The following is a 16,582-nucleotide window of genomic DNA, read 5'->3' as shown; positions in this document are numbered from 1 at the left end:
TAAGTGGGTAACAGCCAGAGATAGAGGAAAGTAACTGCTTAAATAGGAGGTTCAAAGGCAAGTACATACAGGGACAGTAGCCATGACTGAGAGGAGCCCAGGGAGCTAGGATAGAAAGAGTGGAAGGTCTGGTGGGTGATAAGGCTAAAAATGCCAGCAGTGGTGGTCCAGGCAGGGTCTCCCAGACCGCAGCAAATGCTTTTGTCTTTGTTGAAGGCCTGTGAAAAAAGAGGTTTTTTTGTTTGTTTTTGTTTGCTTCTCTTTTTTTTCTTAAGTAAGGGAGTTACAAGACCAGATCTAGATTTTGAAAAGATACACACTCTCCTGTAAGAATTAAGCATCAACTTCTCAGTCTTGATCCTTTTCCTCTCTTGTAAATGGTGATAATGACAAAAAACAAAACAACAAAACAAACAAAACAAATAAAAATTACACACACACAAGATCACTGAAAGGAATAAATCAGATAATGCTCACAGTACTGGTTTGCACACTGTAAATGCCAAAGGTGCCAATTGCTACTAGAAGCATTTCTAAATATCCTCCATCAAACAGGCATAATTTCCTTTTCCAACTCTTCTCTCAATGTCCTTTTACATGCTCATCACTCAGCAAAGTAGGCTACTGATCCCTGAACAACCCTCTATTGTTTTTTTTTCCACAATATACTCTCTACCCCTTCTCCTGTGTGCTTATAAAAATCATTTTTCAAAACAGAATGGAAAATTTACCTCTCCTAAGGAGCACTTTTTAATGCCTATTATGTTATGACATTTCCCCTTCTATACTCCCACAGTAGTTTCTACCCATTCCATGATGTCTGACATACTATTCCATGTATTAAAATACTTTGTTTTTATCTATCAGCCCACTCACTAGATTCTTCTGTTGATGAATACCATCAAGCACCTTTTATAAAACAAGACTATGTTGGTCACGCAAAAGAACTCATTCATTATCCATAAAGAAGTCAGAACCAAGTGAGAGAAACAATCACCATCAACAAATAATAACAATTTAATACTATATGTTTAATAAAATGAGGTCTTCTACCAAAGCATGACCATCTTGTAGGGCTAAACTCTACTTATATTAACTATCTAGTACCTAGGACAGTGCCTAGAATTCAGTAGGAGTCTTAATGTATGTTTAATAATTTAATTATTCAATGAGAAGGCACTAAGGAGAAAAACATGGGAGTCTGAAAAATTCACTGTGCCAATAAGAGGTAGGGAAAACTTTGCCGATTAGACACTATGGAGTGAGCTATAAGGTAAAAAACGAGTAGAAGAGATTAACAGTCAATGGAGTAATATATTCTAAACCCAAGAAGTTTTATAAGACCTTTGTGAAAATTGAGGCTAAAGGCTAGGTAGAAGCCATATCTGAAGGGCAATATATGTCAATTATTCATCCATCCATTCATTCAGCAAATGTTTGTGGTAATTCACTCCTTGCTAGTCACTGTTGTAGGCTCTGGATATACAACCATGAACAAGGTAGATAAGGTCTTTGCTCTCAGAGCTTATATTCTAGCAGATAGATGGAAGCAGTACACACAAAAAAAGAACTTTCATGGAAGTATATGTGCTAAAAATAAAAGAAAACAAGGAGTTATGATGGACTGGTATTTGAAAGAAAAACATTTAGACTGAGACATTAAGGAAGGGCTCTTGAGGAGATGACACTGAAGTTGAAGCCTGATGTTACAATAAGAAGCAGTGGCCATGATGGCACTCTGGATGAAAATGAAAACATTCCAGGGAGAAGGAACTGATGATATGAAGGCCTGATGGTGGGAATGAAATTGGCATGGTCAAGGAACACCACCACCATCAAGTAGAAGTCAGCCAAGGTCATCAAAGATCATGTTAGGAAATGGGATTGGAGACAAGTGGAGTCCAGATCATAAAGGGAAGGGGTTAGCTTTTATTCTAGGTACAGAGGGAGTGACATGATCTGATAAGGCTTTGTCCAGCAGGCCAAGAGGAGCCTATGGGAGACTGACATGATCAGACTGGTACTTGCTTTTTTTTTTAATAATAAACTTATTTTTTATTGGTGTTCAATTTGCTAACATACAGAATAACACCCAATGCTCATCCCGTCAAGTGCCCCCCTCAGTGCCCGTCACCCATTCACCCCCACCCCCCGCCCTCCTCCCCTTCCACGACCCCTAGTTCGTTTCCCAGAGTTAGGAGTCTTTATGTTCTGTCTCCCTTTCTGATATCCTACCCATTTCTTCTCCCTTCCCTTCTATTCCCTTTCACTATTATTGGTACTTCTGATGGATGGCTCCAGTGGTGAGGGGAGCATGGATGGGAAGGGCAATTGGAAGTTTAGGAAGATCTGTTAAGGAGGTTTGCAACTGTCCATGTGACATGGGTAGGGATTCTGTAGGAATGGAAAGGATAGATCTAAACATTAGTTTAAGACATCTCTAACCACACTGTAAGCCTCTGAATATAGGATCCATGTTTCAATTGTTCACTGCAGAACACAGGTCAGGACCCTGCATTACTCACCATAAGTATTCAATAATTAAGGTGAGTCATGTTTTCCCTGTCTTAACTATTACTCAGTAAATACTGTCTTCTCTGCTATTCTCTTCTCCTTCTTCACATACTAGAAAGTCCAGGAATTCTACACAGGATACTAAATCATGCAAAGTAATGTTGTAGACAGAAGATGGATGTCAGTTTCTGCTCTGTCACTTAATACTTGAATGACTTTAGTCACTTATACTTCTTTAGTTTTAATTAAAACAGCTTAAAAATGGGATGAATAACAACCATACCACTTGTCCTCCTGCCACAGAGAGCTATGGCAAGGATCAAAAAAGATCACAAATTTTCTCTGCAATACTGTAAAGCATTCTACAGATACCAAGTAATTTTAGAGGGATGTGCCAAACATATATCAACCTCAGGGGAAACAGGCGAAAATTTTGAATAACTGATTTCAGGTGTAGTGTCCAATATTGAATGAACTGAAAACATTACCCTTTCCTACACAATATATAATTACCCCAGTTACACACTACATGTTTATTACATCATTATCAAGAAAATATGCTAGCTATCTAGAGGAATTAAAGATGACACAGTCACTGAACAAATTGTCCTGTCCCTCAGCATCATTCTCTTAAACCAAAGCACAACCTTTGGATACTTCCTTTTATGGACAGATTGTACATTTTTCTTTACATGACAAACCAACTTCAGTCAAGAACTCCTTGGGTAGTTAATGGTGTCTTGTGATGATCCTTAAAACTCTCCTCTCATTTTACTCTTGATTAAAAAGAAAGCAAGCATGGGATCTAAACCCTTGACTGATTTACACTTCAATTTAATTTCTCCCTTTCTCTTTCTTTTCACTAGATGAAACCTTCCATGTAATTAGGCTCAAAAGCTCTCATCAAATGGTTTGATTGAACTGCAGTGCACTGAATTTCCCATCAAGGCTGCTGGGGCAGAGAGAAAGTAGGGACCCTGTGAGGGTATGGCATGCCTAGGATGGAGTAGGAACCACATTCTGTGATGGTGATTAAGGCAAACGATGTGAGGGTTTGAAGTAACTTGGCTCTCCGCTACCTTCATGCTAATTTATTATACCACTTGTACCAGAGTCTATCATCATCTCCTTGTCCACAGCAAAAAAAGGTGGCCTGGAAAGCTTGAGTACGAACACTATGTGCAGCAGAAAGAAGACTAAGTCAAATCTGAACACATATGTCATAGCCCTGACTTGCTCCTAACTTGAAAAATGTAATTTGGGAACAATTCAGAAACTCCTGGACTGTTAGTTTCTTTACGTGAAAAATAATTTGATGGAAAATGTCTCTAAAGATGCCTTTTAAGTTAAATATCTAAAAATTCCACAAATTTAAAACAGCTTTGGAGTCCAATGAGGGCCTTCCATCAGAATATTATTTTAGGGGCATTACCCCAGGGCCTGAGAAACTTAGTGTTCAGGTGGTAGATCTATTTCAAAATTACTATTATTAAGTTACCTTGTACAGGGAAATGAAAACATTACTATCTCAGCATGGTCTGAAAAAGTGTTCTTATATGATGGCTAGTCTAATAGGTCCTTAATAACTGACAGATGATGGGGGTAGCAGGGTATACATACAAAATGATATAATGGAAATCCTTAAAAATATGAATAATCTGAAAGAGAGGTATTGTCCATAGAGGTCCAAGGCTCTCACATTAAAGATATCCCCCTCTTCAATTATAACTGACATATTAACATGAGCCCCCGTGACACAATGCACTGATAAATAACATCAGAGCAGTAAGAAGCAGGTACTGAATCATCCCTACATCTCTAATGCACAGCAGGTTTAATTCCTGTCTGACTTTACATTCCAGGTCAAGAGCTAATTAGGTTGTTATCAAGGTCTTTATGCTACATTATATTTTTCGGGCTCACACATTCACCCACATGTACATATACACACACATACCCAAATTGAAAAACCACTGACGCTCTTGGAATATTTGTTTCATTAGTTTTACCCTTATAATTAATGAACTTCTGCCATATGTATAAAGGGCCAAAAATAAAATTAGATTCAAAGGTGACCTAATAAGACTGAAGAAGTGTTTTAGAAATCATTAGAATTTTGCCTGTCGGTGCTGATGGTAAGATGAATACCAAACTTGCAAAGACAAAAGTTGGCAGGCCACTTCAAGGTCCTTAATTGCAACCCTCTCATTTTGCAGGTAAGAGAACTAAAACCAGGAAGTATTGATGGTTTGCCTAACATTATAATTTAAGAAAGCCCACAGTAACCATTGAAAATGTGACCATTCTTTACCATCTGACTCTGAAACTTGTGTAAGTTTCAGAAAGCATAATTTCCTATAATATAATAGCACTTGTGAATAAGGGAAATGTTCTGATCAGTTGCTCTCAATACCAGGAAACAAGTTTTATTTGTATAGATCACTTGACCTAAAATTCCAATAGATACAAGGGTTTAACTGCTTAATAATAGCTGGAAGAACTTGAAATGAATGACCTAACCCTGAGTCTCTATTTCTTTCCCTGTTACATTCCTGATAATAATAGTGCCTACACTGAAGGATGGTTGGATTAAATGAGATAAGATAAAGCATTTAGTTTAATACTTGACTGTGATAGTATGACCTATAGAAATGAATATTTGGTCATTCAGATGACCAAAAAATTACACAAAAACTTTGTAAAAAGACAGGGTTTAGAGAGCCTTCAGGTTGAACACATGGACATTGGGGAGAATGGTGCCTCTGGAGGAGGGCATAGAAACTCTGAGCCCTTTCCCATACACCAGAGCCTATGCAACCCTTCCACTTGGCTGTTCCTAAGTTCTATCCTCTTATAATAAATCAATAATCTAGTAAGTAGATGGGTTTCCTGAGTTCTGTGAGAGATGCTAGAAAATTAATTGAACTTAAAGAGAGGGTTTTGGGAACTCTTTGCTTTAGAGCCAATTGGTCAGAAGTACAGGTAACAACCTAGACTGGTGACTGGCATCTGACGTGGGGGTTGGGAGTGGCAGTGGCAGTCCTGTAGGACTGAACCCTTAACCTGTGGAATCTGGTGCTACCTCCAAGTAGACAGGTATCAGAATGGAGTTGAATTGGTATTTGAGCAATTAGTGTTAGGTGTTGTGTGGGAAGCCCCTGTGCAAAAAGACATGCTAGAATTAGGTGCAGGAACCTAATGACTGACACAAAGTGCATACTGTCAGCTGTTAAGTTTAGAAAATATTCACAGTCCTCATAATTAATCTTGGCTCTAGGTCTAACATAAAAGACCTTTTAAAAAGAGCCATATACTGCATTTGAAAAGACTACTTTGAGATTTTTTTCCCCATGATCCTAGGCAATAATGCATGAATATTTAAATATTAAGTGCACAGATTCAGGTGCAAACTGCTTAGATACCCAACCTGGTTCTACCATGTGTTACCTTATGATCTGACCTTATGACTCGAATATTCGATGCTTTAGTGTCTGTGTCTTTCAGATGTGAAAACAACTATATCTACCTCACTGGAGAACTAAACGAGCTAAGAGCTTTAGAAAAGTGTCAGGAATGCTGAAAGAACACACACAAAAGTGAAATATTGCTGTTATAATTATTAAGAGTAAGGTAGATACTATTATCATTCTTGTGAAAGCACAGAAGTCTCCTCTCGTGGGTTTATTTTACCTAAGAAGATTGAATTGACATAAGTAAACACATAATCCCCCATCCAATTATGCAGAGATAGTGGCTCATGGAAAGACATATACAATAATTGGTTTAAGGAAAAAGATATACAACAAAACCTTGACTATCTGAACCACAGGACCCTCTCTTTACCTAAATCATTCTGTTAGCCAAATTTCTAGCTCAGGTTTAACGCTTTAACCATCCTTTCAAACTTTTAAATAATCAATGCTGCTAACATTGACCCCAAGAATGGAACTGGAGGGTATTATGCTGCGTGAAATGAGTCAATCGGAGAAGGACAAAAATTATATGGTCTCATTCATTTGGAGAATATAAAAAATAGTGAAAGGGAATAAAGTGGAAAGGAGAAAAAATAAGTGAGAAATATCAGAAAGGGAGACAGAACATGAAAGACTCCTAACTCTGGGAAACGAACTAGGGGTGGTGGAAGGGGAGGTGGGCGGGGGGTGGGGGTGACTGGGTGGCGGGCACTGAGGTGGGCACTTGACGGGATGAGCACTGGGTGTTATTCTGTATGTTGACAAATTGAACACCAATAAAAAATAAATTTATTTTTTTTAAAAAAAGAATCCAAGTAGGTCTTGCTTTATTTACCTGTGATCTAGTTTTTCATAAGGGCCTTTAGACTTTCATTAAAACTGAAGATTCAAAGAAAGTGGAGTTACCCTATTAGTGGTCATTTAAAAGAAGCTCCAAAGCCTTTGCCGCCTAACACTATTTGCTCATGATATGCCTGGGATTTGAGACCAGGAATTAAATGGACTGTGGAGACACATTAAAACATTTTAACCAGAGTGATGGCCTTTTATCTAGAGCCACTGAGGCAAGGCCAAACCAGGGAAACTAGTTCTCTTTCTAGTTATCGGCCCTAATCTGAAATTAAGTGTCTGTCCAAATCCATGTCCCTGAAGATGTGGTCACACCTATGCACTTCTACAAGTCTCGCCTGTTCTTCCTAAAGAGATCTCTGTGCAGCAATTTCAAATTCTAAAAAAGTGCTCATTCAGTTTGGGTGTTGGAGGGAATTATTTCTTCTTTCTTATTTGAGTCTCTGCAGACAGCCTGGCCCTGCCTATGTCCTTCCTCTTCCCTTCTATGACAACATCAAATGACAAAGGGGCAACACAAATAAATGTTAAATAAAACACCCAGCACTGGTTCAGTTTAATGCTGTGCTCTACCAACCTGCTCTACTGCCTAGCAACTGAGGTGGCTCACCCCAAACTTCATTTTCATTTTAATATGCCACACAGAAAAGCAGCCTAAATATATACCCCAGCTCTGAAACATATAATCTGTAGACTACAGGAACAGGCGGATCATTTCCATTAGTTTCTTATGTAGCAAAAACCACAATTTGCACCCAAAGCATGTAATTATATTCAAATTCTGAAAGACTGTCTCAGAAAGAGTTGAAATTCATAGTTTGGGGGAAAGTCACTCAAGAGTATACACAGTTATATTCTAATGTGTGGGGGGGTGACGGAAATATTTCAAAACAGTAAAAAGGGAGGGTGAGAACAGTAGCTCAGAAAATATGGCTTGCTGGTTTCTAGGAACTTTATGTTCATATAGCCACTCAATAGCTGGCAAGCAAGAGGTGAGGACTGGGTCAGGGGACATGTCTTTGAACAATAACTCAGTTGTGGCTTCCAGATGGGAAACAGACAGATGAGTACATAGGTCATTTCCCTCTGCTTTCTGATGAAACCCAACTGGTACAGGCAATGTCCCCTTACACAGGAACCTAAATCTGAGAACTTTCCCACACTGGAGTCTCCCATACAGAGAAAGCCTTCCAACCACCCCAAGAAAGCCTGCCTCTTAGCACAAAGCCAAACACCTATTAGAAAAATGCACAAGAAAAATAATTTTTATGGAAGCCCAGAGAAGTCCTATGCCAGCAGAATCCAATCTTGCAGAACTTAGTCTGGTTAAAGAGAGATCAGTCTCCAGAAGGAGAGATGGGACACAAGGCTGCAATTTGAGAAAGGCTCTTGAAGGAGTGAGAAGTTGGCCCTTCAGCAGCGGAGTGAGAAAATGGATGGTGGAGTTGGAGTCATATTACCCAATTCTCAACTGACTCTGGTACTGATGGGATGCCTATTGCCAAGTCCTCACTTTGCCCATGTGGAATATAAGAAGGTCAGATAATCTCTAAGTTCTCTGTAGCCTTGAGGTTCAGTAACCCTATTAGTGCGCTTCTGGGAAATACATGACTTCCCCTGCCCTTCGCCTCTTCTATAAACGACTATTCCTATTCTAGTAAACAAGGACCAGTCATAGGGCACCTCACTCAATCATTTACTCATTCACTCAAAAAAAACCTGTGTCAGTGTGAGTGTTTCATCTGCATTCTCCTTCTAATTAATATCTCCTTGGGTCAGAATGGGTTCAGGCAGATTGACAAACATTCAAACACTTATTATCAATTGGACACTCCTGTAGACGCTTTGGAAAGGTGTACCACCCATATTAATCAGAAGATCTCAGTAACCTGTACACCCTATTTCTGACAAAAGAGTTCGCTGTGCTTGTTTCCTGTTTCTTGAGATAACACACTGTGTGGTATAGCAGAAAGGCCAAGAACCTTGTGCATAGAACTGAGTTTGAATTCTGGCTTTACCACTGTATTACTTTGGTCGAAGCACATAAGCTCTCTGAGTCTCGTTGATCTTATGTATGAAATGGTGGTAACATTATTAGTATCAAAGGATTATGGGGATTAAATGAAATCATATATGTAAAGCACTGGAGGAGTACTGGCACACAGTAGGTGTGGGCAGTGTGAAAGTATATGATCCAAGCAAGTCTCTCAAAACTCTAACAGAAGTAGACATAAACCACTTGCTCTTTATAAACCCACAGTTGCTATCCTGCCCTCTGCTCTGATATAGCTAAACACAGCAGAACATTTTAAACATAACACAGAATTCCTTTCTAGTACAGATAAGATGTGTTTAAACGAGAGCTGTGTTCTTCCCATCTCAACATGACTCTGTGGCGAAGTTGGACGGAGGGCTTTATAACATCACAGTGTGCCACTCTTGTACATTATCCTACTTCTGCTGGAGGGGAAAAGAGAAAACCTCGTTGTGGCTTTGGCATGTGTTATTAGTCAAGAAAACAAACTTGTAAAATACCAGCGGACCTGTGGAACTCAGACCAGTGTCAGATACATAGTGATATGTTTAAAGACATACAGATCGGAGAAGCATGCAGTCCTTGTGCCGAGAATCATTTGGAGAGATTGTCTCACTCGACCCACTCACTGTATAAATGAGGAAGAAATGAAAAAGCCAATTTTCCCCCAATGACAGCATTAAGGCACATACACTCTACAATGCACACAGAAAGCTACTGGTAAAAGAAAGAGGATAGGCCAGTAGATGAAGATATTCCATAGTGTGCCTAAATGTTAAAAGATGAATACGGTTTAAAAACATAATGTCATATCCAAAGTCACAGAGTCTCGGAGGGAGACAAAAGGGAGGAAACTAGGAGTGACATCTATAGCCCAGCGGAAGTTTCTTTCCATAATAATTCTGTTTTAAATTTGGGCTCTGCAAGTCAACTCTAAGTGCACCAGCACCTCCCATACTCCTACCTCCTCTAAAACTTTGAGTCCTGGTGAGTAGAAGCACCAGAAATGACATTAAAAGAAATTCTCTATTTCTAGATCTAAAAATAGCAGTCCTGGAAAGACCTGTCTTTTTCCTAGTATAAACCAGATTAAAAATTCAAGTTTTCAATGGATGCTGAGCATCATATAGGAATGTTTAAATTCAGCAGACGTCTTCTAGAAACATGATCCAATTATGTATTTCTAAAACGATCTCAGAATATTTCTTAGGGGACTCTTCCCTTTTATTCACTAAATCACTCAGCTTCTAAACAGTTTGCTATTTGTCATTTTGGGCTAAATTTGGCCTGGCATGTTTTTTTTTCCATGTTATCAAAAAGCACAAGCTGACCACATATGCTATTTTCTTTTAGTGCCGTAAACAAGGAAATACATATTAAAATTGTCTCCCCTTGGAGGCAGAAAGTGTTGCTGCAGATAAGAAAATGAAGAGAAGCAGGAGATGCATGCTCTTTAACCTCAAACTACCAACCAGCAGCTGTTCAACACTGAAGCTCGATTTTGTACCAGGAACTGAAAGAGCATTAGCATTAAAATAGTTCTCATAGAATATTTAACGTGTACTCAGTAGCTTGCAATGTACGAAGCACAACTTGTTTAATTTCCACATAATTTTGTGACATCTGTGTGATATTATTATTGCTATTCTCAGTTTAGAGATGAAGAAACTGAGTCAGAGTCAAACTTCATGACTTATCCGAGATCACAAAGTTCCTAAGTGACAGAAAAAAGACCGAGAACTAGTTCTTCCAATTCTAAATCTTGCAGTTGATTGTTTCCACGCCCACCTACCACCACACTGCCCGTGTCCATTATCATCACCTGTCATCCTCATTAGCATGCATTCTCTCAAAAGTCACTTTTCAAAAGTATCTGAATACAGAAATAAAAACAAAAATGGAAAAAAAAAACACTCAAAAACTCATTCCCCAAAGAGTTGAATATGTTGCCTGGGATTTACTGCAGCCAAGTTGCTTGATAATTGTAAAACATTCTATCACCCAAGCTTCATGACATGTCATGATATAGACAGATTACTTCATAGATGTTTATTTTTTTACTTCATATTCATATTTATATTTTAAGATGAACTTTCACAAAATAAAAATCCAACAGAAAAATAATGAAATTGATATATTGTTAAAAGGATGTGTTTTTCACCTGCTAAAAAAGGAGATGTTGATATCGATTTTACCTGGTTTTGTTTGTTTGTTTTTCTGAAAGGTGAGATGTGAAGGGAGTTGGTGTCTGTCTCAGGAAAATAAAATAATGGGCAAGTGCAGTTTATAAAGGAAGTCACTGGGTGGGCAAGAAGGTCTGGCCTGGAATGGCAGCATGTCTAAGGAGAGAGTGTCTTGGAGCATGGACATTAGAGTCTGTCTGCAAAGCACGTGGCTGTGGTCAAACAGAACTAGTCCACATGTACACCAAGGTATAGACTGAGTCACACAAGATAAACTGATAGGAAAGCCAACATGAGCTTGAACTAAACCTACTGGTTTTGTTTTCTACAAATAGACTTTTTTCCTCATGAGGCAGCTTATCAGTTTTGTAAATTATTACCACTGTCACTGAAGGTTTTATTTTTCCACTGTGAAAATTTGAGTTTAGCAGAGATTCACTGAACGGTATATTGTTACCTCTTTCCCAATGATTGTGTAATAGGGGAGGAGGAGGAGTGTGATGGGCTAAATTGTGTCCTGCCAAAATTCATATGTTTTAACTCTAAATCCCAGTACTTTAGAATGTGACTGCATTTAGAAAGAGTACCTTTCAAAAGGTAATTAAGTTAAATGAAACTTTTGGGTGAGCCTAAATCCAGTCTGACCAGTGTCTTCATATGAAGAGGATATTTGGACACACAAGGAACATGGGGGATGAACACAGAGCAAAGACCATGCACCAGCACAATGAGAAGGTGGCCACCTATTAGCTAAGGACAGAGGCCTCAGAAGAAATCAAATCTGCCAACAATATGACCTGGGACTTCTGGCCTCCAGAGCTGTGCAAAAATAAATTTCTGTTGTTTAAGCCACCTAGTCTGTGATTTTTTTAAAATTTGTTTTATTTTATTGTTATGGCAGTCCTAACAAACTAATAGAGGGAAGGAAGTAGGGCTAAGGTTTATCTTCAGATATTTGCCTCCCTCTCAGATCACCCAGGGTCTTAGCAAAATAAGCCTTCTGAGATCCACAAAATTTATTCACTAAAATGTAAAATGGAGTATGTTACTTCTAGATTCAAAATCAGATGATACGGGATCCCTGGGTGGCTCAGCGGTTTAGCGCCTGCCTTTGGCCCAGGGCGCAATCCTGGAGTTCTGGGATCGAGTCCCGTGTTGGAGACTGCTTCTCCCTCTGCCTGTGTCTCTGCCTCTCTCTCTCCTCTGTGTATCATAAATAAATAAATAAATAAATAAATAAATAAATAAATAAATAAATAAATAAAATCTTTAAAAAAAATCAGACGATAAAACAATAAAGTTCTTACTATGGAATTCTAGCCATCACCCAGCCTGGTGAAGGTTTTTATTTATTTCCTGAAAGCAATTGTTCCAATTATCTCACCTCCTGTCCCTATGATATAGCAGCCCTCATCTCCACCCCACACAATGATCTGCATTGAAAGTCCTGAAGAGATTTACAGTAGGATTTTATAAACTGCCTTTGGTAATCTTTCAAAAACAAGCAAATCTCCAGACCTACCACTTGCCAGCCAATTTTTTTTGAGAAGAAAAACAATGCATCTAGAGGAGAGAAAGAAGGAGAAACCAATTTAATTAATTCATCACCAAGGCCAAAGACATATAAATCTTATAATTTTATCTGTCAACCAATACTATGAATTATTCAGCAAACTGAATCCCAAGAAGGAAGGGAGAGAGAATGTGGTTAGGAAGCAGCTGGCTGAGCAGAAGAAAGTGCTCAACAGATCAGAGTAAAACAAGCCTCATGGCTGGAAAAACTTAAGAGGTGACAATGAATGAGGAGCACAACTTCTTACAAGAAGGACTCCTGGCACAACCAGACCACCACCACTTCTGTTGAGATGATTCAAGTAGGACTTACGGTACCTCCCTACAAACACACATACCCTGGCTTCTAAGCATGAGACTTTCCTCTAAATATACTGTGGTGCATTACCATTTAAAATTGAGTTTTATGTCAGCTAAATTCCTAAAGAGTCAGGAAGGCCTTCTATTTCATGGAGGATAAAATGTAAGGCACATACTAAATCTAGATTTTCAGAAAAGTCAGTTTTCTAAACTATTAAGTATGGAAAGCATATTCTTAAGGCAGATGCTCATTGGCATTCTTAAAGATGGGAGAGGAGAAAAAACATACAAACCTCCTTTATGAAACTAAAGGTTGGTAAATAAATGTGTTTTTATATTTGTATTTCCCATGCCACTAAACTACTTAGGAGCTTTAATAAGCATGATATTTAAGCATGGAAATAAAATTGAGGATAAAAAAATACTTATAGGGATATTCTGAAGGACACAAGAATGTAAATCTGCATTTTATAAAGAATATTTAGGGGATCCCTGGCTCAGTGGTTTAGCACCTTCTGCCCAGGGAGTGATCCTGGAGTCCTGGGATCGAGTCCCACATCGGGCTCCTCTTGTGTGGAGCCTGCTTCTCCTTCTGCCTGTGTCTTTGCCTCTCTCTCTCTCTCTCTCTCTCTGTGTGTCTCTCATGAATAAAATAAATAAAATCTTTAAAAAATAATATTTAAATTGTATATTAACTAATTTGCTTTAGTAGCTGGATCCTTACCCCATCCCCCAAATTAGAAGCACTTGTCTTTCATAGATGATCAAAATACTTCTGAAATTATCCCTGACTGAACACACCACAATGTCTTTTTTTTTTTTTTTTTTTTTTTACCACAATGTCTTGTGTAGATTTCTATCCTCAGCAAGGAGCATGCAGCCTGACACAGAGTAAATAAATGCTCAATAAACATTAGCTGACTGACTACTGATAGGTAAGAGCATGACAGAGAGCAGGGAGCCATGAGAGAAGGGACAACTTACTAAATCCCACTTGAGAAGAAAGAGTTGATTTTCTCCTGAGACATAATCCTACCCTGAGAGTATTTGGGGTGCCTCAGGCAGGGTGGTCTTTGTCTCCTGAACTCATAAAGGAGCACAGCCTTCTTTAGGCTGCTCTGGGATAAAGACTTTAGTCTAATCTATACATAACTGATTCTCCAAAGATAGGAATCAAGTATGGATAAAAGGCAGCTGTTCCGAGGATTTCTGTTTCTTCCTTCTGCCTTAGTGTAAACCCCACTACAGGGCAGGGTGGTCTGGACCGAGGGGTGACAACAACTGATTAACAGGACAACTCTGAAGACTTCTGGCTTCTCAGGAAATGAGCGAGGGGAATAAGGGTAACACAAACAAACATCCCCCCAAGTTGAAAGAAAGTTCTCAGATTCAAGGATCTAGTTTTCAGTTTATACCAGAATGAAGGGCATTTATTCCTTCACAGACAATAGAGACTGCTGCTTTTAACTCTGGAATAAGGTTGGCTGGAAGCTATTAGTAACAACATTAGTCTGCTGGTACCCTGCCTCCTACTGCCTCCATCCAAAAGATTTAAAAAACAAAACAAAACAAAGCAAAAAAACAATTGCTGTTAGTGAAGGCTTTGTCTGGGCTAGGAGAAAGCAAGTGTACTTCCAAGTATGAGTGAGAGGTGCATTAACAAAGCTCCAAGGGGTCTTCTACTTTTTTTCAGGACACAAAAGGTCACATTTTGGATGTGGGATTGGAGTCAGGGGTTGGGGCATCTTGTTGATGGCCGCTTCTCTTGTTTTCAAGCTCAAAAACATTAATTAAATATGCAAGGAGCCTACTTAATATAGATGCATTCTCTCTCCAAGTCCCAAATCAATGGGATGGGACTGCAGGACTGAAAGAGGATACTCAAGAGGTGAACTCATGAGCTTTTTTATCTTAGCCATACAGGACCCTGGGGGTCACTGCATTCCACAGCTCTCCTGGGTGTGGGCCTTTTCTGGGGTGTCTAGTCATTTAGTTACTGCTTTCTCCTTTTCCATCACACTGAATCTTATCAGATGCAGGTTAATGAGAAACCAGACTAGGAAACAGTCAAAAAGATTCAGAAGTTACTGAGCAACAGATCCTTGAAGAAATGAAGTCAGTAGAAAAGAGCTGTGTTTAATCTGTGCAAGGCTCAACCCCTTTAGCCCTTTTAGCTGAAAGAGAGAGAGAGAGAGAGGCAGAGAGAGATTGACAGATTTAGGAACCCCTGGGAAGTATTGCTCTGCAAATACCATCACTTAACTAGTAGCTGCTTTTAACTGTTTACATCCTGAACAGAAAGCATCAAGATTTTGCCAGCCTATAACCTCTAACTAATGCATAATATCCATCTCCCTGTTGATCATTTACACTAATTAGTGAAATTTAGCTAATTATCGCTGAGCCTTTCCATGTTTAATTATGGCTATTAGTAATCGTCTGTCTGGCTTCCTCCATTTCCCACTCCCCTTTTTTTCTTCCCCACTCTTTGCAGTCCCACCAGCACTCCGGGTCCCTCTCCACCTTAGGAGCTAACAGTTTCCATTTCAGTGAAATTGCTTTTGCTTTTTGGGTGGTTGTAGTTCTTTCCCTTTTTTTTTTTTTTTTTTTTCAGAAAGCCTACTCCAGACCAACCCAGCAGGAGTCACAGAGAAAACAGCAACCAGATCAAAATCAAGCATTCACTCCTTCCCACCACCCCTCTCCACCAACCTTAGAAGCTCTGAGCCGCTTGACAACTCCATCAAATAAAATTTAAAGAGAGAGCCAGAAAGAGCCAGAGTACGTGCTGGCATTTTCTCAATGTGCTTCCACTTAACACTACAGATAGTACAGAACAGAAGCACACGGCTAGGAGGCAGTGGGAAGAACTGACATTTGGAATGGGGTCTGCATGCTATAGGTCTTCAAAATACAAGCTAGGGCAGGGGACCTCTAGCGTGGTTCACTTGTACAGCTCCCTGGAGGGCTACTCCTGCCGTTGGGCTCTGTGATTCCTACTCTCCTCACCACCAGAGTAGAGTGAATAGTAAACAAATATTGAAGATCCCTTCTTTAGAACAGTTTACTACAGCAAACTCCCACCTTGGTGGCAGACATCGCCCTTTCAGAGGCAGCCTGCTCGGAATATATTTTTAAGAGCCATAGATCTCTTCCTTCAATAGCTATGCAAGGAGGGCTGTTCGGAGCCAAACACATCATACCTGTATTGTGTGAACAAGCCTACCAGTGTTACCTTTAATTGAAATAACATTTGTATAAATGGTGGGATTAAAGTTACTATAATTTACACTTGGCCTAATTATAAATGGACTTTGTCTTATCTATTTTATTACTTCCTACATAGTAGTTAGCAATCTTGCATAGGCAGTTTTTGAGACAGCTGGTCATTCGCTCAGACATGTGGACAAACAGAGAGCTGCCCAGATGAACAATAAAGGCTACTCTTTATTAATTACATATTCTGCCTTCTTACACTCAGCTACTCTCCTCTGTGACCTTTATCACTTTACATCAGTTCCATCAACTTCAGGCTGAGGACCTAAGGATCCCTGCTATCTACTTCCCGTGACTACCTCCAAAACAAGAAGGGTGAAAGCAAGGTGAATGGATATTCTCAAAGTGCAAAAACCTGGGACTTATCTGATAAGTTGCTT

At 39.3% G+C, this 16,582-nt stretch overlaps 1 protein-coding gene across 25 annotated transcripts in view; it reads right to left on the bottom strand.

The window, feature by feature from the left end:
• The window catches only part of NRXN3 (neurexin 3), a 1,534,711-nt gene that overhangs the window by 500,414 nt on the left and 1,017,715 nt on the right, over window positions 1–16,582 (bottom strand). The gene's annotated exons all lie outside the window — the stretch shown is intronic.

This window comes from Canis aureus, chromosome 9 (assembly GCF_053574225.1).
Source record: "Canis aureus isolate CA01 chromosome 9, VMU_Caureus_v.1.0, whole genome shotgun sequence".
Classification (NCBI taxonomy): Eukaryota; Metazoa; Chordata; class Mammalia; order Carnivora; family Canidae; genus Canis; species Canis aureus.
Note: the sequence above shows the minus strand (reverse complement) of the source record. Positions and strands in the feature narration are given on the sequence as shown.